Raw genomic sequence first — 23,924 nt, 5'->3', positions numbered from 1 at the left:
TCCACTTAAGTGAAATGCAGACTTACAGATATTTGGGAGACAACTGGCTTAGTCAGTCAGTGCCAGATGTGGCTGAACCACAATAAACACTATTGTATCCTGCTCTAATCTATTAAAACTGCTCACTATTCCAGATTCATCCTGGAATGCAATGATAACCAAGCTTCTTTTCTCTACTGCCGTCTTAAACCCATGGCCTCTTCTTCTCCACCCTCGTCTCCAACAGCAAGTGCGAAGTGCTCATGGCTTTCTTTGTCAAAGCTCAAAACCATCCAATCTTTCTGCATGTAGTTTCCAGGAGTCCAATTGTTCCCTAAGGAGTATAAAGAAAGTAGGAAGGTACTTAAGTGGGAAATTAGGGGGGCTAGGGTGAGGGTCATGAAAAGTCCTTGGCAAGTAGGATTAAGGTGAATCCCAAAACTTTTTATTCATATGTAAAATGCAAGAGGGTGGCCAGGGAAAGGATTGGACCACTTAAGGACAGTGAGGGGAATCCAGGTGTTAAGCCAGAGGATATGGGCGAGGTACTAAATGAGTACTTTGGATCAGTGTTCACCAAAGAAAGGGACTTTGTGGAAGATGATTCTTGGGTAGGGTGTGGATAGTCTGGATCACTTTAACATCGAAAACGAGGTGGCATTGGGTCTTTTAAAAGATATTAAGGTAGATAAGTCTCCTGGGCCAGATGGGATTTACCCCAGAATACTGAGGGAAGCAAGGGAGGAAATTTCTGGAGCCTTGACTGGCATCTTTGTATCCTCATTGACTATGGGTGAGATCCCAGAGGACTGGAGAATAGCTAATGTGGTACTACGGTTTAAGAAAGGTAGCAGGGATAATCCTGGAAACTATAGTCCGGTGAGCCTCATGTCGGTAGTAGGTAAATTATTGGAGAGAATTCTCAGGGACAGGATTTATACCCATTTGGAAACAAATGGACTCATAAGCGATAGACAGCATGATTTTCTAAAGGGGAGGTCGGACCTTACTAACTTGATTGAGTTTTTTGATGTGATAAAGATGCATGATGAGGGGAGGGCGGTGGATGTTGTTTACAGTAAAACCTTTGACAAGGTGCCTCATGGCAGACTAGTACAAAAGGTGAAGTCACACGGGATCAGAAGTGAGGTGGTAAGATGGATACAGAACTGGCTTGGTCACAGAAGGCAAACTGTAGCAGTAGAAGGGTGTTTTTCTGAATGGAAGGTTGTGACTCGTTGTGTTCCACAGGGATCTGTGCTGGGGCCTCTGTTGTTGTAGTGTACATAAATGATTTGGAGGAAAATGTAGCCGGTCTGATTAGTAAGTTCACGGATGACACAAGGTTGCTGGAGTGGCAGATAGTGTAGTGTTGAGGATCGTCAGAAGATACAGCAGTACATAGATAGATTGGAGTCTTGGGCAGAGAAATGGCAAACGGAGTTTAATCCGGACAAATGTGAGGTAATGCATTTTGGTAGGTCTAACATAGAGGGGAAATATACCATAAATGGTAAAACTCTTAGGAATACAGAAAATCAGAGCGATCTGGGCATGCAGGTCCACAGATCTTTGAAGGTGGCAACACAAGTGGACAAGGTAGTCAAGAAAGCGTATGGAATGCTTGCCTTCATCGGACGGGGCATAGAGTATAAAAATTAGCAAGTCATGCTACAGTTGTATAGAACCTTGGTACGGCTGCACTTGAAATATTGCGCACAATTCTGGCCGCCACACTGCCAGAAGGATGTGGTGGCTTTGGAGAGGGTGCAGAGGAGGTTTACCAGGATGCTGCCTGGTCTGGAGGGTGTTAGCTATGTGGAGAGGCTTGGACTATATTCATTAGAAAGACGGAGGTTGAGAGGTGGCCTGATAGAGGTGTACAAGATTATGAGGGTCATGGATGGAGTGGATGGGCAGGCACTTTTTCCAAGGGGAATAAGGTGGAGGGGTCAATCACTAGGGGGCATAGGTTTAAGGTCCGTGTGGCAAAGTTTAGAGGAGATGTGCGAAGTAGGTTTTTTACGCAGAGGGTGGTGAGGGCCTGGAACTGTCGCCAGGGGAGGTTGTGGAAGCAGATACATTAACGGCGTTCAAAAGGCATCTTGACAAACACATGGATAGAATGGGTATAAAGGGATACGGCACAAGGAAGTGCTGAGGGTTTTGGCAAAGGTTGGTATCATGACCGGTACAGACTTGGAGGGCCGAAGGGCCTGTCCCTGTGCTGTATTGTTCTTGTTTGTTCTTTGTTAATGTACCCCCACCCCACCCCCCCCCACCCCCGTTCTAACCCTGAACTTGCACCCTTCTCTGGTTTCTCTCAGATCTTGCCTCATGCTCTCTCTAAGGTCACCTCGTCCATGCAACTGACTTCCCAGTCTGTCAACCTTATTTCCACCAAACTACTGCTTTCACCACCTGGTCCCCATGTTAGCCATCGCTTCAGCTGTTGTTCCTCTCTCCTGTAAACCGGCCACTATCACCCCTCCCTTCAAAAGAACACTTGGTCCCTCCATCCTTTCAAACTACAGTCTTTATTGAAATATATAAGATTCTGAGGGGACTTGACAGGGTAAATGAAGAGAGGATGATCCTAGAACAAAGGGACAGAGTTTAAAAATAAGGTATCTGGCATTTAAGACAGAGATGAAGAGAAAAATGTTCCTCTCAGGAGGTGCTAGTCTTTGGAATTCTCTTCCATGGTGAGCAGTGGAAGATTCATCAAATATATTCAGTGTTGAGTAGACAGATTTTTGATTTACAAGGCAGTCAAGGGTTATGGGGGGTAAGGTTCCTTCATGTTTATTCTCTTATTTCCCCTTTCTTTTATTTTACTGTTATTATTTGGATCCATGGATGATTAACCGTCATGTCACTTTAAGGCAAGTGGAAAAATACAGATCATTCTGCTATTTGGTGCTGGTTTAAACTGGAGATGCAGACTTTCCAGCACCAGAGAGAGAAATGGGGTCAGGGCTCGATTTGATTGATTGGTTGGTGGCCAAATTAATTAGCTCTAGATGCTGTGCTGTGTCCAGTAACAGGTGGTGATTGGATCCTATCCGACTGGAATGCTTTTCAGAGTTCCAAGGTTTCAGTTTGATTCTGGCAGCAAGAAGGAGACAAGATGCTGCTAACTCTCCAGAATGGCTGATGTGAACCTGTTAACTCTCTCCAGAAGCCGGCTGTGAGTGCTATCACTCTCTCCAGAAAACCAGTGGGTGCGGTTCTTCTGAACCTCCAGAGGCCTGAATACAAACCACAAACTCGGAGAGCAAGGTTTGAAGTGAAGTGTACATTGCATTTCTAAACAACAGAAAACCTGAATGAATTAATCTACAGGAGAAGATTATTACAGGCTCAAACCGAAGACTTTCATCTGCGAGCTTGGTGTGAAGAAATGTGTGCTAAAAGCCGTGATCTGAAATAAAGGCTATTTTGTCCTTTCACTTATGATTTTGCATCCCCTTCCACCCCTCTGTGTTTGTCGGTCTTGTGTGATTGTGTGTGCGAATAGGTATTAAAGAGGGGATTAGGTATTAGTTAATAGTTAACTAGTTGTATTTGCGGCATATTGCATTAAACTTCTCATTATAAACAAAAAGCAATTGTGTTTACATTTATAAACCTGGTGCCTCTAATTATTGGACAGCTAAGGACCAAAGACTTTGGATATTTTACTAAGAATTAATGGTTAATTCACTTGTGTTGTGACTCTGGGGCACATGGGGCTAGAATTGATCGTGTACTAGCCCGGGGTGTTGTAACAGGAACAGGCAGGAACATGGAGTTCGGGCCACGATCAGAGAAGCCATGAGCCTATTAATTGTTGCAGCAGGTCCTATGAGCTGAACAGCCTACTCCTATTTCTTATGATCTAGTCCCATCACCAACATCCCTTCCCTCTCCTAATCCATGCCCATCTTTTTGGAACTCCATGTTTGAATTCTTCCAAGTAGCTTTCCACCCCACCGTAGGACCAAAAGAGCTCTAATTAAAGTCACAAATTACTTGTATGTGGCTGTGACAAAGGTAGAACTTCCCTCCTTGGCTTGTCTGCAGCTTTTGTCAGAGTTAACCACACCATCCTCCTCCAATGCCTTTCCACTGTCATCCAGCTGGTTGGGACTGATCTCATGTGGTTCCATTTTGATCCATCTAACTACACCCAGAATATCCCTTGCAATGGGTTCTCTTCCTGCTCCTGCACCATTACTGAGGGTATTCGCCAAGGATATATCCAGGCCCGTTCCTACACTGAGCCCCTCCGTATCAACCAAAAGGTGTGGCACGGTGACATAGCGGTTAGCACTGCTGCCTCACAGCACCAGAGACCTGGGTTCAATTCCGGCCTTGGGTGACGGTGTGCACTCTCTCCCAGTGTCTGCGTGGGCTTCCTCCGGATGCTCTGGTTTCCTCCCACTGTCCAAAGATATGCAGTTTAGGTGGATTGGCCATTTGTTATGGGCCAGGGTTTAGAGAACCCCTAAGTATATCATGGAGTTCACCTGACCCACAACTTTTAATAGACTGCGGTATGGGGAGCACATGGCCCACTCTACAGGCGTGGTACAGCAGAAATGGAAAAGTATTTTTTAAAAGTAAAACAATGTTTATTCTATGAACTCAAGTTAACCTTTTTAAAACATAGTGAACATCTTAGCAACCATCAATTAAAATACAACCCCCAAAGAATACAACACTAAGTAATCCTTTAAGCTTTCCTTTCAACATCCATAAGACTTAAAACACCTTTTACCAGAAACACATTAGGTTTACATTCACTACTGAGAACATTTATAATTTTGAATTCACCAAATGATCAAGGGATAGTCTTTTGATGGCAGAGAGAACAGCAGTACAGCTGCTTGGTCTAGCTTCAGCTCCAACACTGAAAGCAAAACTAAAACACACCCTGCAGTCTGCTCAAAAACGAAAGTAAAAAGCTGACACAGGCCAGCTCCACCCACTCTCTGACATCACTGCAGTAGTAAACACCCATTTCTCACTACAGATATTTGTATACACACCCATTTATAAACACCCATTTCTTATAGGTACTCTCACAAGACACATGCTAATTTTCCCCTTAGTGTCCAAGGATGTGGAGGTTCGGTGGGGTGATGGAGATAGGAAGGGGGAGTGGGCCTAGGTATGGTGCTCTTTCAAAGGAACGCTGCAGACTAGATGGGCTGATTGACCTCTGTCTGCGCTGTAGTAATTGTAAGGTTCTATGGAAAGCACAGCATTAGTTTTCACATGTACATTGAAAACACTCAGCTCTACCTCCTTAACACAATCACTTCTCTACTGTTGCTAAATCATCAGACTGCTTATCCAACATCTAATATGGGTGAGCAAAGATGTCCTCCAATTGAATATTGGGAAGAATAAAGCCATTGTTTTCTGTCTCCACTGCGAACTCCATTCCCTTGCTTTTATTTTATTATGTTTTTGGCTGTGTTGGTTACTAATGACATGCATGTGCAGTACCAGTGTTGCTCTGGCCTTTTTTTTTTAATAAACATTTTATTGAGGGATTTTTGGTATAATAGCAACAACAAAATAAACAATGTACCTGGAACTATCAACATAGTGCAAAAGCCGTCTCCCTCCCTTACAGGTCCCACCTTTATTAACCCCCTACTCGAAGCTAAACTAACCCCCCCCCCCCCCCCACCCCTTCTGCTGACGATTAATTTTCCACGAAGAAGTCGACGAACGGTTGCCACCTCCGGGTGAACCCTAACATTGACCTTCTCAAGGCGAACTTGATTTTCTCCAAACAGAGAAAGCTAGCCACGTCCGATAGCCAGGTCGCCGTCTTTGGGGCTTTGAGTCCCTCCAAGCTAATAGTACCGTCTCCAGCCTACCAGGAAAGCAAAGGCCAGAACATCTGCCTCTTTCTCCTCCTAGACTCCCGGGTCTTCCGACACCCCGAAAAGCGCCACCTCTGGACTCAGTGCCACCCTTGTTTTTAACACCGTGGACATGACATCTGCAAACCCCTGCCAAAATCCCCTGAGCTTCGGACATGCCCAGAACATGTGGACATGGTTTGCTGGTCCTCCCGCGCATTTTGCACACCTGTCTTCCACCCCAAAGAATCTGCTCATCCGGGCCACTGTCATGTGAGCCCGATGAACAACCTTGAATTGTATCAGGCTGAGCCTGGCACATGTTGCGGACGCGTTGACTCTACTCAATGCAATCGCCCAGAGACCATTCTCTATCTCTCCTCCCAGCTCCTTCTCCCACTTGCGCTTCAGCTCCTCGGTCTGCGTATCCTCTGACCCATGAGTTCCTTATAGATGTCAGCGACCTTCCCTTCTCCCACCACTATCCTGGAAACTACCCTGACCTGAATCCCCCTTAGCGGTAGGAGCGGGAAGGTTGAGACCTGCCCACGTAGGAAGTCCCACATCTGCAGGTACCCGAATTTGTTTCCCCTCGCCAACCCAAACTTCTTCTCCAGCACCTTCATACTCGGAAAACTCCTCTCTATAAACATATCAGCCATCCTCTCAATCCCTGCTCTCCGCCATATCCGGAACCCCCATCCATACTTCCCGGGGCAAACCGGCGATTATTACAGATTGGGGACCAGACCGATGCTCCCTCTGCTCCCACATGTCTCCTCCATTGCCCCCAGACGTTCAGGGCCGCCACCACCACGGGACTGGTGGAGTACCGTGCTGGCGGGAACGGCAGAGGCGCAGTTACCTACGCCCCCAGATTGGTGCCCTTGCATGAAGCCGTCTCCATATGCTCCCATGCCGACCCCTCCCCCACCAACCACTTCCTGATCATGGCTATATTCGCCGCCCAGTAATAGTTACTAAAATTTGGCAGCGCCAGCCCGCCCTCTCCTCGACTCCGCTCAAGCATTACTTTCCTTACTCGCAGGGTCTTGCCCGCCCAAACGCAGCCATTGATCACTTTGTTGACCTGTTTAAAAAAGGACCGCAGAATAAAGATGGGGAGACATTGAAACACGAACAGGAATCTCGGAAGGACCGTCATCTTCACCGTCTGCACCCGCCCAGCCAGTGACAACAGAAGCGCGTCCCACCTCCGAAAATCGTCCTTCATTTGGTCCACTAGTCAGGCCAGATTTAATTTATGCAGCTGGTCCGATTCCCACGCCACTTGAATGCCTAGGTACCTAAAGCTTCCCCCTACTAATCTAAACGGCAGCTCCCCCAATCGCTTCTCCTGTCCCCTCGCCTGGACCGCAAACATCTCACTTTTCCCCATATTTAGCTAATACCCCGGATAAGAATCCTCATGATTTCTACCATCCCCTCTATTGGGTCCGATACATACAGAAGCAGGTCGTCTGCATAGAGCGAGACTCTGTGCTCCACCAGCCCCCCACCCCCCGGACCAGCCTCGAGGCTCTCAGAGCAATTGCTAACGGCTCTATAGCTCGCGCGAACAACAGTGGGGAGAGGGGGCATCCCTGTCTCGTCCCCGGGTGCAGTCTAAAATAATCCGATGTTCTATTCGTCCGTACGCTTACCACAGGAGCCTGATACAGCAACCTGACCCATTCAATAAAGCCCCTCCCAAATCCAAACCGTCCCAGCACCTCCCATAGATAATGCCATTCTACCCGATCAAAAGCCATTTCTGCATCCATTGCGATCAATATCTCCACCTCCCTCCCTACCATCATGATCACGTTTAACAACCTTCTTACATTGGCCACCAACTGCCTACCCTTAACAAACCCCATCTGGTCCTCACCAATAACGTCTGGAACACAATCCTGAAGGACAAAATTTTGGCCAGCAATTTGGCATCCACATTCAACAGGGACATCGGCCTGTAGGACCCACACAGCACTGGGTTCTTGTCCCGCTTCAGAATCAGTGAAATTGTGGCCTGTGACATCGTCGGGGGCAGCACCCCTCTTTCCCTTGCCTCATTGAACATCCTCATCAACACCCGCCCCAATATCCCAGATAACCTTTTATAAAACTCCACTGGGTACCCGTCCGGCCCCGGGGCTTTACCCGATTGCATGGCCTTCAGACCCTCCACTCTGTTTCAACCCGATCGGGGCCCCCAGCCCTTCTACTAGCTCCTCGTCCACCTTTGGGAAATTCAGCCCCTCCAATAAGTGCCTCATCCCCTCCGGCCCCGTAGGGGGTTCCGATCTATACAGCCTACTGTAGAAATCCCTAAACGCCTTATTCACCCCTGCAGAATCACCAACCAGGTTCCCATCTCCGTCATTTAATTTCCCTGTCTCCCTGGCTGCCTCGCTCTTTCTAAGCTGCTGTGCAAGCATTCTGCTGGCCTTCTCTCCATACTCATAGATCGCACCCCTCACCTTTCTCAGCTGCTCCACCGCCCTCCCTGTGGTTAACAAGCTGAACTCCGCCTGTAGCCTCCGCCGTTCCCTTATAAGCCCTGCCTCTGGGGTCTCCGCATACCTCCTATCGATCTGTAGTATCTTCTTTACCAGTCGGTCCGTCTGTGCCCTGTCTACCTTCTCCCTATGGGCCCGTATCGAGATCAGCTCCCCTCTGACCACCGCCTTCAGACCACCGCTGCTGAAATTTCCCCCGTGTCGTTGATATATATTTCTGAATATATTTCCTCAGCCGCTCGCACACCCCTTCATCCACCAAAAGTCCCACATCCAACCTCCAGTGCGGGCGCTGGTTACTGTCTTTACTAACCTGCAGGTCTACTCAGTGCGGAGCATGGTCTGAGATTGTGATCGCCGAGTACCCAGTGTCCACCATCCCAGCCAGCAAGGCCCTGCTCAAATTAAAGAAATCAATCCGGGAGTACACTTTATGCACGTGAGAGTAGAAGGAGAACTCCTTTACTCTCGGCTGCCCAAATCTCCATGTATCCACCCCCCCCATCTGCTCCATGAACCCTTTTAGTTCCTTTGCCATTGCTGGCACCCTGCCCGTTTTTGAGCTTGACCGGTCCAAGCCAGGGTCAATAACTGTTGAAGTCCCCTCCCATGACCAACCTGTGCGAATCCAGGTCTAATATCTTCCCCAGCATCCTCTTTATAAACTCCACATCATCCCAATTTGGCGCATACACATTTACTAATACCGCCTGCACCCCCTCCAGTTTCCCACTGACCATAATGTACCGACCTCTCACGTCCGAGACTATTCTACCCGTCTCAAACTCCACCCGCTTATTGATCAGGATCGCGACCCCTCTAGTCTTAGAATCCAGACCCGAGTGAAAGACCTGACTGACCCAGCCTTTCCTCAATCTAATCTGGTCAGTTACTCTAAGGTGCGTCTCCTGCAACATTACCACGTCCGCCTCCAGTCCCCTAAGATGCGCGAACACACGTGCCCTCTTGACCGGCCCATTTAACCCTCGAACATTCCAGGTGATCAGCCTTATTGGGGGGCTCACTGCCCCCCCCTCTTCGCCGATCAGCTATCCCCTTTATTGGGGCCGCCTCCAGCCCATGCTCCGCGCCTCCACCGGCCCACCCCTAGACAGCCTCCGCCCCCAACCTCCTCTCTTAGTCCAAGTCCCTTCCTCGTTAGCAGAACATTCACCCCCCCCTAGTAACAACACTCTGTAATCCAACCCCTTTACTAAACCGAACATATGCACACCCCCCACTACGCTTCCGTGAGCTAGCCCACCCAGCTAGCTTGGTGGCCCCCATCCCTGGTGCCGGATAGTCTCCCACCTATTGTTCCCTCCCCACCCTCTACCCCCGCTCATACAAACATACTCCAACATCAAACAATCTTCACACAATTGCCCAACAGAAAAACACCAAGATCTAAACAAGCACACCTCCATCCCCCAACTCCTTCAACAGTGCAAATGAAAACCTTAACTCACTCAGCTCAACCGCTGGTCCCAAATCAATGCAAAGGGCATTAGAAACCGCTTCCACAAAACAAGAAACTTTTTTTAAAAGAACAGAAAAAAATAAAAATGCATGAACGTTGCAGCAAAGTTCAAAAGTTCTCAGTCCACCAACAGTCCGTTCCTTTTCGTGAAGTCCAGCGCGTCCTCAGGCGACTCGCAATAATGATGCTGTTCCTCGTGCGTGACCAAGAGATGGGCCGGACACAACAGTCCGAACTTCACCTTTTTCTTAAAGAGGATCGACCTAATCTGGTTGAAGCCTGCTCTTCTCCTGGCCACCTCCACACTCAGGTCTTGGTAAACCCGCAGGATACTTTGTCCCACTTACAGCTCCGTGTCTGCTTGGCCAACTGTAGAATACGCTCCTTATCCAAGTACCTGTGGAATCTCACCTCCATTGCCCTCGGGGGGGGGGGGGGGGGGGGGGGGGCGTCTCCCATTTGCGGAGTGCTCTGTGAGCCCTGTCCACCTCCAAGGGCCAGGAGACTGCCCCATCCCCCAGAAGCTTCTCAAACATGTCTGCGATGTATGCCCCAGCGTCCGCTCCTTCGGACCCCTCCGGGAGCCCAACGATTCTCAAGTTCTGCTGGCGGGACCTATGCTCTAGGTCCTCCACCTTCTCCAGGAGCTTCTTCTGCTGGTCTCTCAGCATCCCCACCTCCAACTCCACCGCAGTTTGATGTTCCTCCTGCTCAGCCAGTGCCTTCTCTACCTTCTGGATCGCCCGATCTTGGCCGTCCAATCTAAGTTCCAGCCGCTCAATTGACTCTTTTATCGGGTCCAAGCAGTCCCGTTTCTGCTTAGCAAAGCCTTCCTGAATAACTTGCATCAGCTGCTCCGTTGACCGCTGGGTCGACAAACCAGAGGTCCGGTCCTCCGCCATGCTGTCTCCCGCTGCAGCTTCAGCCCAAGCCTTCTCGGTCTGTCTGTTTCTGCCTTTACGAGCACTTCTAGTCCTTCTCTCCATGCACCGATGTGGGAATTCAGTACACAATTGCCTGTCATCAGTTTTACAATTCAAGTCTGGTAGAAAATCGGGGGAAAAGGCCCAAAAGTCCGACCCAAGCGGGAGCCACCAAATGTGCGACTTACTCCTTCGTAGCCGCCACCAGAAAGTCGCTCCGGCCTTTTTTACTGTTTGCAAGTTCTCAACCCAAATCTATGAAAAGGGAAACACAAACTTCGACTGCACTCGGAAACATCCCCAGTTCTGAAGAGACAAGAACATTCCCTCCGTTTTATTGTAATGAGTTGGGGCCCATGTAGCTCAGGTCTGAATTTGCAGAAACAAAAAATTCCATCTGAAATCTGCAGAATTTAACCGGGAAAGTGAGGGTTAAAAATTAGACTTTTTAATCACTCACGAGCACTACCCAAGTGTGAGATTAATGCTGGGCGGGCTTCCCTGTTGTGAGTCTGCCTCATTGCCACTGCCAGCGAGGACAGGGAATGTGGGGCTCAGCCAAATCTTCATTCACTGCAGTGGGAACGGAGAATCCCGTCTGGGTGAAGGAGCGGAAAATCAAAGTCACTATTTGTCTCTGCTACAATACCAGTGAGAGATGAAGCTCCATCTTCCGTCTCTCCAACACGGATTTTCTTGGTAAACGCTGACTTTACAAGGTTTTCTGGATCTAATACTCTGTCTGACCTTGTGTCGCACTTACTCTGACTCGGTCTCTCACTCTACCCTATTTTTTTTCTACCTTGTACTGTGTAACAAAGTGAGACGCTGTTTCTGAATGATAAGCATATTTCCATTTGAAGGCTTACTGGCGGTCTGGGTTCAGCAGACATTTGCACCGACCAATGCACATGTGCAGACTGCCATTTTGCGTTGGCAGTAGGCGTTCTCTTTTATGGGATATGGGTGTCACTGGCTTGGCCAAAATTTATTGCTCATCTCCAATCGCCCTTGAGAAGGAAGTGCTGAGTTGCCTGCTTGAACCACTGCAGTTCATCTGGTTCAACCTTTCTGTAGTAGTTTGGTATAACTGAGTGGCTTGCCAGGCCATTTATGAGCTATTCACATTTTCTGTGGACCCGGAGTCACATGTAGGTCAGACTAGGTAAGAGTGGCAGATTCCGCTTCCGGTTGCGGCGATGACCAGCTAAGCCGCACGTTTCGGCGGCTCCAGCTCCAACGGACTTTATGGCTCTTTTAAGAGCCCCAACGGGAAATTTTCGCGCGACGAAACCCGGTGTGGGGTGAGTTAATAGGGAGTCCCCCCAACGAAAGAGGAAAATATCGGCGGCAGCGGCTGCAGTGCGAGGAATCCTCGACGATAGGGACAGAAAGGAAAAAGAAACAAGATGGCGGAGGAGAAAGCCCAGGCGACATGGGGGCCCGATGAAGACAAATTTTTAAGACGGTGTGCGTAGCTACTAAAGAAGGAGGTGCTGACCCCGATGCTACAGGCAATTGAGGGGCTTAAGGAGGCACAAAGGACCCAGGAGACAGAGCTCCGCGTGATGGAGCAGAAGGTGACGGATAGTGAGGACGAGATCCTGGGCCTGGCGGTCAAAACACAGACGCACGAGGCGCTCCACAAAAAGTGCATTGAAAGGATTGAGGCCCTAGAAAACAGAGCACGAAGGAAGAACCTTCGGATTCTGGGTCTCCCTGAGGGAGTGGAAGGAGCGGACTGCGGGGCTTACGTGAGCACGATGCTAAGCTCGCTGATGGGAGCTGAGGCCCCTTTGGGCCCCTTAGAAGTGGAGGGGGCTCATCGGGTCCCGGCGAGGAGACCAAAAGCGGGAGAACCACCTAGGGCGACAATCGTGCGATTTCACCGCTTTAATGATAGAGAAGTGGTTTTGAGATGGGCCAAAAAGGTACGGAGTAGTAGATGGGAGAATGCAGTGGTACGGGTGTACCAGGATTGGAGTGCGGAGGTGGCGAGAAGGAGGGCGAGTTTTAATCGAGCCAAGGAGGTGTTACACAAGAAGGTGAAGTTCGGGATGCTGCAGCCGGCACGACTATGGGTCACGTACCAGGAGAGACATCACTACTTCGAAACGGCGGAAGAAGCATGGACCTTTATTAAAGATGAGAAATTGGATCGGAACTGAGGGACTGATATTACAGGGAAATGTTACTGTCGATGTATATAGAGAAGTAAATTGGGAAGGGGGGAGACACTAAGAAATGTGGCGCCGGTGGGGAGGGAAAGAAGGGACATAGGCGGATGATTTGGAATGGGAGTGGGGTGGGAAAGGGAGCTGCGCCACAAGAGGCGGGTCAGCTACAGAGATGTTCCCGCGCCAGAAAGATAATGGCGGGAAGATAGGCGCAAGGTAGATGGGAGTTCCCCACACGGGGGGGTCAAGGAGTGAGCAGGAGAAGCCGGGGTCAGTTGAAGTCAGCTGACTTGCGGAGGTAATATGGGGGGAGCAATCACGCTAGAGGGGGATCTAGCGGGGGGGGGGGGGGATAACTGGGTTGCTGCTGCAGAAATCAAAGAAGAACTGGCTAAAGAAAGGGTGGTCGGGGCTGGAATGCGACACCTGGGGAACGAGTGGGAGCGCGGAATCGGGACGTGGGACTGGCCTAGAGAAGGTGATGGCTAGTGGACACGGGAAGGGGGCAGGTAGCCCCCTAGTGAGGCTGATCACGTGGAACGTGAGAGGCCTAAATGGACCGATTAAAAGGGCCCGAGTGCTCGCGCACTTGAAAGGACTGAGGGCAGACGTGGCTATGCTCCAGGAGACGCACCTGAAGGTGGCGGACCAAGTTAGGTTAAGGAAAGGATGGGTGGGACAGGTGTTCCATTCAGGGCTAGATGCAAAGAATAGAGGGGTGGCCATACTGGTGGGGAAACGGGTAGCATTCGAAGCAAGGAGCATTGTAGCAGATAGTGGAGGCAGATATGTAATGGTGAGTGGCAGGCTGGAGGGAATGGAGGTTGTGTTGGTTAACGTATATGCCCCGAATTGGGACGATGCGGGATTTATGAGGCGGATGCTGGGACGTATACAGGACCTGGAGGTAGGAAACTTGATATTGGGAGGAGACTTCAACACCGTGCTGGACCCAGGGTTAGATAGATCCAGATCTAAGACCGGAAGAAGGCCGGCAGCGGCCAAGGTGCTTAAGGGGTTTATGGACCAAATGGGGGGAGTGGATCCATGGCGATTTCTTAGACTGAGGGCCAGGGAGTTCTCCTTCTTCTCCCATGTTCATAAAGTGTACTCCCGGATAGATTTTTTTGTTTTGGGAAGGTCGTTGATCTCGAGGGTGGAAGAAGCTGAGTATTCAGCCATAGCTATTTCGGATCATGCCCCACATTGGGTGGACCTGGAACTAGGAGAGGAGAGGGAGCAGCGAGCACTCTGGCGATTAGATGTAGGATTGTTGGCGGATGAGGGAGTCTGTGGAAGAGTGCGGGGATGTATCGAGAGGTACCTGGAGGCCAATGACGACGGGGAGGTCCGAGTGGGAGTGGTATGGGAAGCACTAAAGGCGGTGGTCAGAGGAGAGCTGATCTCCATCAGGGCCCACAAAGGGAAAGCAGAGGCCAAGGAAAGGGAAAGACTACTGGGGGAGATCTTAAGGGTGGACAGGGAATTTGCGGAGACCCCGGAGGAGGGACTGTACAGGGAGAGACGACGACTCCAGACGGAGTTCGACCTTCTGACCACCAGGAGGGCGGAGGTGCTGTGGAGGAAGGCACAGGGGGTGCGGTATGAGTATGGGGAAAAGGCTAGTCGTCTGTTGGCCCATCAGCTGCGAAGGAGGACAGCGGCGAGGGAGATAGGGGGAATTAGAGACGAAAAGGGAGCTACAGTGCGGAGAGCAGGGAAGATAAACGGGGTGTTTAAGACCTTTTACGAAAGACTTTATAGGTCCCAACCCCCGGAGGGAAAAGAGGAGATGCGACAGTTCCTGGACCAATTAAGGTTCCCGAGGGTGGAGGAGCAGGAGGCGGAAGGCCTGGGGGCACCAATTGGGGTGGACGAGGTTACCAAGGGGCTGGGGAATATGCAGGCAGGGAAGGCTCCGGGACCAGACGGGTTCCCGGTGGAATTTTATAGAAAATATGTGGACCTGCTGGCCCCGCTGTTGGTGAGGACTTTTAACGAGGCCAGGGAAGGAGGGACTCTACCCCCGACAATGTCGGAGGCGACGATATCGCTAATTTTGAAGCGGGATAAAGATCCGCTGCAGTGCGGGTCCTATAGGCCTATTTCACTATTAAATGTGGACGCCAAATTGCTAGCAAAGGTGCTGGCATCGAGGATAGAGGACTGTGTCCCGGGGGTGGTGCACGAAGACCAGACAGGGTTCGTAAAGGGGAGACAACTAAATGTCAACGTGCGACGGCTATTAGTGGTGATAATGATGCCCCCAGTAGAGGGGGAGGCAGAGATAGTGGCGGCAATGGATGCAGAGAAGGCATTTGACAGGGTGGAGTGGGAGTAGCTAAGGAGGTTCGGGTTCAGGAACGGGTTTATTAGCTGGGTCAAACTCCTTTATGGGGCCCCAACGGCAAGTGTGGTCACGGGTCGGCAAAGATCGGAGTATTTCCGACTATATAGGGGAACAAGACAGGGATGCCCGCTATCTCCATTACTGTTCGCGTTGGCAATTGAACCACTGGCCATGGCGCTGAGAGACTCCAGGAAATGGAGAGGGTTGATTAGAAGGGGAGAAGAACATAGAGTGTCGCTCTACGCGGATGACCTACTGTTGTATGTGACGGACCCAGTGGGGGGGATGACAGAGGTCATGCAGATATTGAGGGAGTTTGGAGATTTCTCGGGATATAGGCTTAACATGGGGAAGAGTGAACTTTTCGTGATACACCCTGGGGACCAGAGTAAAGGGCTAGAAGGCCTGCCTCTAAGGAAAGTGGAAAGAAACTTCCGATACCTGGGGATTCAGATCGCCAGGAGCTGGGGAACCTTGCACAGACTTAATCTGACACGATTGGTAGAACAAATGGAAGAGGACTTCAAGAGGTGAGACATGCAACCACTGTCATTGGCAGGCAGAGTGCAGGCAGTAAAGATGATGGTCCTCCCGAGGTTCCTATTTGTATTCCAATGTCTCCCTATACTAATTACTAAGGCCTTCTTTAAAAAAATAGACAGGAGCATCACGAGCTTTGTGTGGGCAGGGAAAGTCCCGAGGGTAAGGAGGGGGTTCTTACAACGTAGCAGAGACAGAGGGGGACTGGCGCTGCCGAATTTGGGCGACTACTATTGGGCCACCAATGTGGCGATGATCCATAAATGGATGATTGAGGGAGAGGGAGCGGCGTGGAAAAGACTGGAGAGAAAGTCCTGTAAAGGGACGAGTCTAGAGGCGCTGGTGACGGCGCCGCTACCGCTCTCACCAAAAAGATTTACCACAAACCCAGTGGTGGCGGCAACATTAAATATCTGGGGACAATGGAGGCGACAGAGAGGTGTGCTGGGAGCCCTGGTGGGGTCCCCAATCAGGAACAACCATAGGTTTGCCCCAGGGAGGATGGATGGAGGATTTCAGAGCTGGCCCCAGTTGGGAATTAGGAGGGTGGGAGATTTATTTATAGACGGGACGTTTGCGAGCTTGGGAGCGTTGGAGGAAAAGTATAAGCTGCCCCGGGGAAACTTTTTTAGGTATATGCAGGTGAGGGCGTTCACAAGACAACAGGTGAGGGAATTTCCATTGCTCCCGACACAGGGGATCCAGGATAGAATGCTCTCGGGGGTGTGGGTCGGGGAGGGCAAGGTGTCAGAGATATACCGAGACATGAGAGAAGAGGGGGAGGAGCTGGTGGGCGAACTAAAAGGAAAGTGGGAAGAAGAGCTCGGGGAGGAGATAGAGGAGGGTATGTGGGCTGATGCCCTAAGCAGGGTAAATTCCTCTTCTTCGTGCGCCAGGCTTAGCCTGATTCAATTTAAGGTGCTACATAGAGCACACATAACGGGAGAAAGGTTGAGCAGGTTCTTCGGAGTGGAGGACAAGTGTGGGAGGTGCGGCGGAAGCCCGGCAAACCACACACATATGTTTTGGTTGTGCCCGGTACTGGAGGGGTATTGGAGGGGAGTGACGGGAGTGATTTCGAAGGTGGTGAAGGTCCGGGTCAAACCAGGCTGGGGGTTAGCTTTATTTGGAGTTGCGGATGAGCCGGGAGTGCAGGAGGCGAAAGAGGCCGATGTCGTGGCCTTTGTGTCCCTAGTAGCCCGGCGTAGGATTTTACTCATGTGGAAGGAAGCGAAACCCCCCGGACTGGAGGCCTGGATAAACGATATGGCGGGGTTCATTAAACTGGAGCAGATGAAGTTTGCGCTGAGAGGATCGGCTCAAGGGTTCACCAGGCGGTGGCAGCCATTCCTCGACTACCTAGGGGAACGTTAGAGGGAAGATAGATGACCAGCAGCAGCAACCCAGGGGGAAGGGGGGGGGAAAGTTTTATTTTATGTTAATTGATTAGTTTACCATGTTGGTTAGTTACTTGTTATTAGACTGTGGTTATTATGTTACATGTACGGTTTAAAAAAAATTTTTTTTCTTATGTTTGATGTGTAAGGGGAAAAAATTGTGATCGAAAAATTTTCAATAAAATATATTTATAAAAAAAAAAAGAGTGGCAGATTCCCTTCCCTGGACACTCCATCTCTCTTCTGGTAACAGTCTGAGACTAAACAAGTTTGTTCTCAACCTTGTCGCACATTTGACTCAAAGATGAGGTTCTGACCAAATAGTTGCATCATCACTAAGATCGCCTATTTTTAACCTACATAATATCATCTGACCTCACCACTGTCTCAACTCATCTGCTGCTGAAACTTTCATTCTTGCCTGTTACCTCTAGACTATTCCAACATTCTCCTGGTTGATTGCCCACATTCTTACCGTCTGTAAACTTGTCATCCAATATTTCATTGTCTCTGTCTTAACTTACATCACCTGATTCCCACTTACACCAACTGATTCCCCATCACCATTGGCTCCCATCAAGCCTTGATTTTTAAAATTCTCATCCTGGTTTTCAAATTCTGCCATGACCTCATCCCTCCTTACCACTGCAATCTCGTTCCATTTTACCACCAGATATCTATATTCATCTCATTCCAACCTTTGGAGCATCTCTGATTTTAATCATTGGTGGCTCTGCCTTAAACTCTGGAGCACCCTCCCGACACCTCACCCCCCCCCAGCAACGTTCACACTCATCATCTACTCCTTCAAAGAATCGGCTCATCCTCACCCTCGTGAGGTGTGGTCTGTATACCACCTTCAGCTGTATCAGCCCCAACCTCGCGCACGAGGTGGAGGCATTCACTCTCCGGAGCACCTCACACTAGAACCCCTCCTCCATACTCTCTCCCAACTCTTCCTCCCACTTTGCTTTGATCCCTTCCAGTGGTGCCTTCTTCTTTTCCAAAATAGCTCCGTAAACCGCTGACACTACCCCCTTCTCCAGGGCCCTTGTCGTCAGCACCTCCTCCAGCAATGTGAAGGCCGGCTCCACCGGGAAGCTCTGTATCTCCTTTCTGGAAAAATCTCAAACCTGCATGTATCTAAACATTTCCCCCTGCTCCAGCCCACACTTCGCTACCAGCTCCTTCAATCTTGAAAACCCACCCCTAAGAAACAATTCTTTTAGTGTCTTAATCCCCTTCTCCTCCCATTTCCGAAAATTTCCATCCCACCTCCCTGGCTCAAATCTGTGGTTCCCCCAAATCAGCATTTCCCTTGACCCTGCCCCCAACCCGAAGTGTTGGCGAAACTGCCTCCAAATTCTCAATGAAACTATTATTACCGGATTCCCTGAGTATTTCCCCAGGGCTATCGGAAGCGGTGCTGTTGCTAGTGCTTTCAATCCCGACCCCCTGCACAAACTCTCCTCCATTCTGACCCACTGGGAATCAACCCCTCTGATCCAGCTCCGCACCTTCTCCACATTCGCCGCCCAGTAGTAATACATCGGGGACTGAATCTCTCTTTACGTGGCTTAGTGTCATAATTTCTGTGAAATGTCTTGGGAGGTTTTATTACATTAAATGCACTATATAAATTGTTACTGTAACTCAATAAAAGAAAAGGTAAGCAAGGGTAATGCAGTAGGTGCAATTTATTTGGATTTTTAAAAGGCTTTTGATAAGATATTGCACAATGGATTAATGACCCAAGGTGAGAGCATCAGGGGACAGGTAGCTGAATGGATAGCAAGCTGGCTACAAAACACAAAACAGAGTAGGGTTAAGGATAGCTATTCTGACTGGAAATAGATGAAAATTGTGTGTTCCATAAGGATTGATGCTGAGACTATTGTTGCTCACAATTTAAGTGAATAATTTAGACTCCAAAAATGGAAGCATAGTTTCAAACTTTGATTAAGATACCAAACTGGGAAGTGTAGTTTTGGGCAAGACACCTCAGGAGGAATAAGGAATATATTGTTTTTGGAGGGATGCAACGTAGATTTAGCAGAATTATCTCCAAGGGTTATTTTACGAGGGGAGATTACATAAACTAGGGATGTAACCCTGGAATTCCGAAGGTTATGATATTAAAGCAAACGGGGTAGATAGAAATCAACTATATCTACCAGTTGGGGAGTCTAGGAATAGGGGGTGTCTAGGATCAGGGGGAAAAGTCTAAAGATTAGAGACAGATTTTTCAGAAATGAAATTAAAAACACTTCTACACACAAAGGCTGGTAGAAGTTCGTAACTGTCTTTTGAAATCAAGCAACTGATGCTAGATCAATTCTGAATTTCAAATCTGAAATTGATAGATTTCCATTAATCACTAAAACTTACCAGGAAATGGAACAAAGTGGATATATGTATTCATGTTGCATATCAGCTGTGATATCAGTGAATAGTGGAACAGACTCGAGGGCAAAATGACCTATTCCTGTTCCTAAACTAATGCGGCAACAAAAATACAGGACAACATTAATAAACTTGCAGAATGGCACCTAATTCAATAAGCATACCCCAGTAAATGTGAGGTGGTACATTTTGATAGGAAGAATAAGGAGGCCACATACTTCTTGGATAATAAATCTGAATTGGGTAGAGGAGAGAAGTGATCAAGAGGTACAGGCACACAAAAAGTAGCGACACAGGTTAATTAGGCCATTAAAAAAAGCAAAACAAGCAATGCGATTTGTTTCTAGAACACAACGGAGAAGCAGAGAAGTTATGCTAAACTTGTCAAAGCTTGGTTCGACTGGATTTGGAGTACTGTGCAAATTTTGGTGTCCATATTATAAAAAGAATGTAGAGGCACAGGAAAAGGTGCAAAGAAAATTTACAAAGATGAGACCAGCACTATATATCAATCAGAAAAGACCAGTCTAGGTGGCTTTCCCCTAAGAAAGGGAATACGAAGGGTGACATGATCGACGTCTTAAGATAATGAAATTGTATTCATTCATGGGATGTGGGTGTCGTTGGCTAGACCAGCATTTAGTGCCCATCCCTATTTTCCCTTTATAAGGCAGTGGTGAGATGCCTTCTTTAATCACTTCAATGCATGGTCTGATTGGAGAGAATAATCCTATTTGTAGGGGAGTCCGAAACTAGAGATTAGAAATATAAGACAGTCAACACTAAAACAAACAAGGAATTCAGGAGAAACTTCTTTACTGAAAGAATGGGAATATATGAAATGTATTAGGAATAGTTGGGGCAAGTAGTGTAGGTGCATTTAAGGGGAAGAGAGTTAAGTACATATAGTGGAAAGGAACAGAAGGATTTTCTGCTAGTTAGATTAAAACAAGAGTGGAGGCAGTCTGATGTGAAACATAAACCAATTGGGGTGAATGGCCCATTCCTGTGCTCTAGACTTGATTATATCTATTTGAGAACTCAGAAATGTAGCAAACAGAGGTTACCAACAGACTTCAGGAGAACAAAGGCAAACTGGTGAAAAGCAGATGCCATTGCAAGATTGAGCGTAGGCAACATAAATTAAATGGTACAATTTTAAAGGGGATATAGGCACAGACAAACCTGGGGGTGCACATATGCGTATCTATGAAGGTAGCAGGAAACAGAAAGCACAAAACCAAGGAGGTTATGCTAAACCTTTATGTGGTAGTCACCACTGTTGTATTATATTGTATATACTGCACTGCATACGAGGGGATTACGGTAAGGCCCCTGTACTACAGGTACGGGGGTAGATCCCTGCCTGCTGGTTCCACCCAGTAGGCGGAGTATAAATGTGTGGGCTCTCTGAACTGCAGCCATTTCAGCAACAGCTGTAGGAGGCCACACATCTGTGTAATAAAGCCTTGATTACTCTCTACTCTCGTCTCGTCGTAATTGATAGTGTATCACTTTATAAAACACAAGTCAGACCTCCAGTTGAAACTGAAAAACATTGCCTAAAAGGGTAGTAGGAAACCATTCAATAGTTACTTTCAAAAGGAACTGTATACATACTTGAAGCGGGAAACAAAATTATTGTTATGGGAAAGGGGAGAGGAATAGCACCTCATTGGATAGCACCTTCAAAGTGCTGCCACAACATGATTAGCTTAATGCCCTTCTCCTATGCCATATTTCTCTACGAAGAAAATAAGCAGAAAGGAAGTGTGTTTTGAGGTCATCGATATGGTGGATTTGGGAAACATGGTGGATATGGCGTACACGGACTTTCAGAAAGCCCATGACACAGGAGACTAGTAGGGTTATGCAGGAAGGCTATGGTTAGATGTCGGCTGTGGTATTGCCAGAATTCAGTTCTGAGGCCATTTCTGCTCACAGGGTACATCAGTGATTTTGGTGATGGGGTTCCAGAGGGTGGTGGCCCATCTTTGAAGGCAATACAAAAAGATTAATTATAAATAATTCTGAGGAGCATGGGAATGTGGTAAAGATGCTGGAACAGGCAAGAGAAATGGCATAAACAACTCAGTGAGGTGGAAGCATTTTTATTATACTTTTAGTATTATTGAGTGGTGTGGAAATACAGGGAGGGCGGCATTTGCAGCTTCACGGTCACAACATGAAAACATTAAAAACACCTCGCGTGGATATGGACACAAAGGAAACAAATACTGAGTTTGATGGCAAAAATGTGGTATAGAATTAAAATGTTGATGTTAAAGAGGATATGTTTAAATCCACAGTTAACATGTGATGTGTGGTTTTGGGTTCTACACTAGACAACATGTAGTAGATTCATAACTATTCTGTTTGGTAGGAAGAAACACAAAATAGAAAACAAAACTAAAAATCGGAGGTGTTTTATTCGAACAGGAAACTGGAGGATGATTTTATATTAAAAATAAGGGACGGGGAGGATAGACACTGGCCGAGGGATCATTAATATGGGGATGTAAATACGAGATTAATTGCAAGAGATTTGAAAGAGACGAGAAACCATCAGAAAAACACAACCGCCCAGTTTAACTTTTTGACTTAATTGAACTCTATATGCTCCATTTCTCCAGTAATCTAATGATTTTTATTTCTATCTCTCTCTTTCTCACCCACTCTCTCCTTCAATCTGAGTGTGTATGTTTCGGGGTTTCTTACCTGGGCAGTGTCGCGCAGACAGCCGTTCGTGCCGGACTGAGAATCGGAGCTGGAACGTTCCTGCGCCACCACGACACAGGGGGACAGCGAAGCGGGAACACCAAGCAGTAGCGTTACTAGGCAACGGCACCCGGCAACGGAACTGTTAGAACCGACCCTGCCCACACATTCCACAACATGGTGTTATAAACAGTCACTGAGCACCAGCCCCACTGGACAACATGGTGTTATAAACAGTCACTGAGCACCGGCCCCACTGGACAACATGGTGTTATAAACAGTCACTGAGCACCGGCCCCACTGGACAACATGGTGTTAGAAACAGTCACTGAGCACCGGCCCCACTGGACAACATGGTGTTATAAACAGTCACTGAGCACCGGCCCCACTGGACAACATGGTATTATAAACAGTCACTGAGCACCGGCCCCACTGGACAACATGGTGTTAGAAACAGTCACTGAGCACCGGCCCCACTGGACAACATGGTGTTATAAACAGTCACTGAACACCGGCCCCACTGGACAACATGGTGTTAGAAACAGTCACTGAGCACCGGCCCCACTGGACAACATGGTGTTATAAACAGTCACTGAGCACCGGCCACACATTCCACAACATGGTGTTATAAACAGTCACTGAGCACCGGCCCCACTGGACAACATGGTGTTATAAACAGTCACTGAGCACCGGCCCCACTGGACAACATGGTGTTATAAACAGTCACTGAACACCGGCACCAACGGGACAACATGGTGTTATAAACAGTCACTGAGCACCGGCCCCACTGGACAACATGGTGTTATAAACAGTCACTGAACACCGGCCCCACTGGACAACATGGTGTTATAAACAGTCACTGAACACCGGCCCCACTGGACAATATGGTGTTATAAACAGTCACTGAGCACCGGCCCCACTGGACAACATGGTGTTATAAACAGTCACTGAGCACCGGCCCCACTGGACAACATGGTGTTATAAACAGTCACTGAGCACCGGCCCCACTGGACAACATGGGATTATAAACAGTCACTGAGCACCGGCCCCACTGGACAACATGGTGTTATAAACAGTCACTGAGCACCGGCCCCACTGGACAACATGGTGTTATAAACAGTCACTAAGCACCGGCCCCACAGGACAACATGGTGTTATAATCAGTCACTGAGCACCGGCCCCACTGGACAACATGGTGTTATAAACAGTCACTTAGCACCGGCCCCACTGGACAATATGGTGTTATAAACAGTCACTGAGCACCGGCCCCACTGGACAACATGGTGTTATAAACAGTCACTTAGCACCGGCCCCACTGGACAACATGGTGTTATAAACAGTCACTGAGCACCGGCCCCACTGGACAACATGGTGTTATAAACAGTCACTTAGCACCGGCCCCACTGGACAACATGGTGTTATAAACAGTCACTGAGCACCGGCCCCACTGGACAATATGGTAATATAAACAGTCACTGAGCACCGGCCCCACTGGACAACATGGTGTTATAAACAGTCACTTAGCACCGGCCCCACTGGACAACATGGTGTTATAAACAGTCACTTAGCACCGGCCC

The 23,924-nt window shown here is 48.4% G+C and overlaps 1 protein-coding gene across 1 annotated transcript in view; it reads right to left on the bottom strand.

Annotated features, from left to right (window-relative positions):
* Positions 1-22,396, bottom strand: part of heatr4 (HEAT repeat containing 4) — a 264,817-nt gene extending 242,421 nt beyond the window's left edge. The window contains exon 1 of the mRNA XM_072487079.1: positions 22,348-22,396. The gene's annotated coding sequence lies outside the window, so the exon portion shown is untranslated. The remainder of the gene's footprint in view (positions 1-22,347) is intronic.
* Positions 22,397-23,924: the final 1,528 nt, after the last annotated feature.

Source organism: Scyliorhinus torazame, chromosome 2, assembly GCF_047496885.1.
Source record: "Scyliorhinus torazame isolate Kashiwa2021f chromosome 2, sScyTor2.1, whole genome shotgun sequence".
Taxonomy (NCBI): Eukaryota; Metazoa; Chordata; class Chondrichthyes; order Carcharhiniformes; family Scyliorhinidae; genus Scyliorhinus; species Scyliorhinus torazame.
This window is presented reverse-complemented; position numbering and strand designations above follow the sequence as displayed.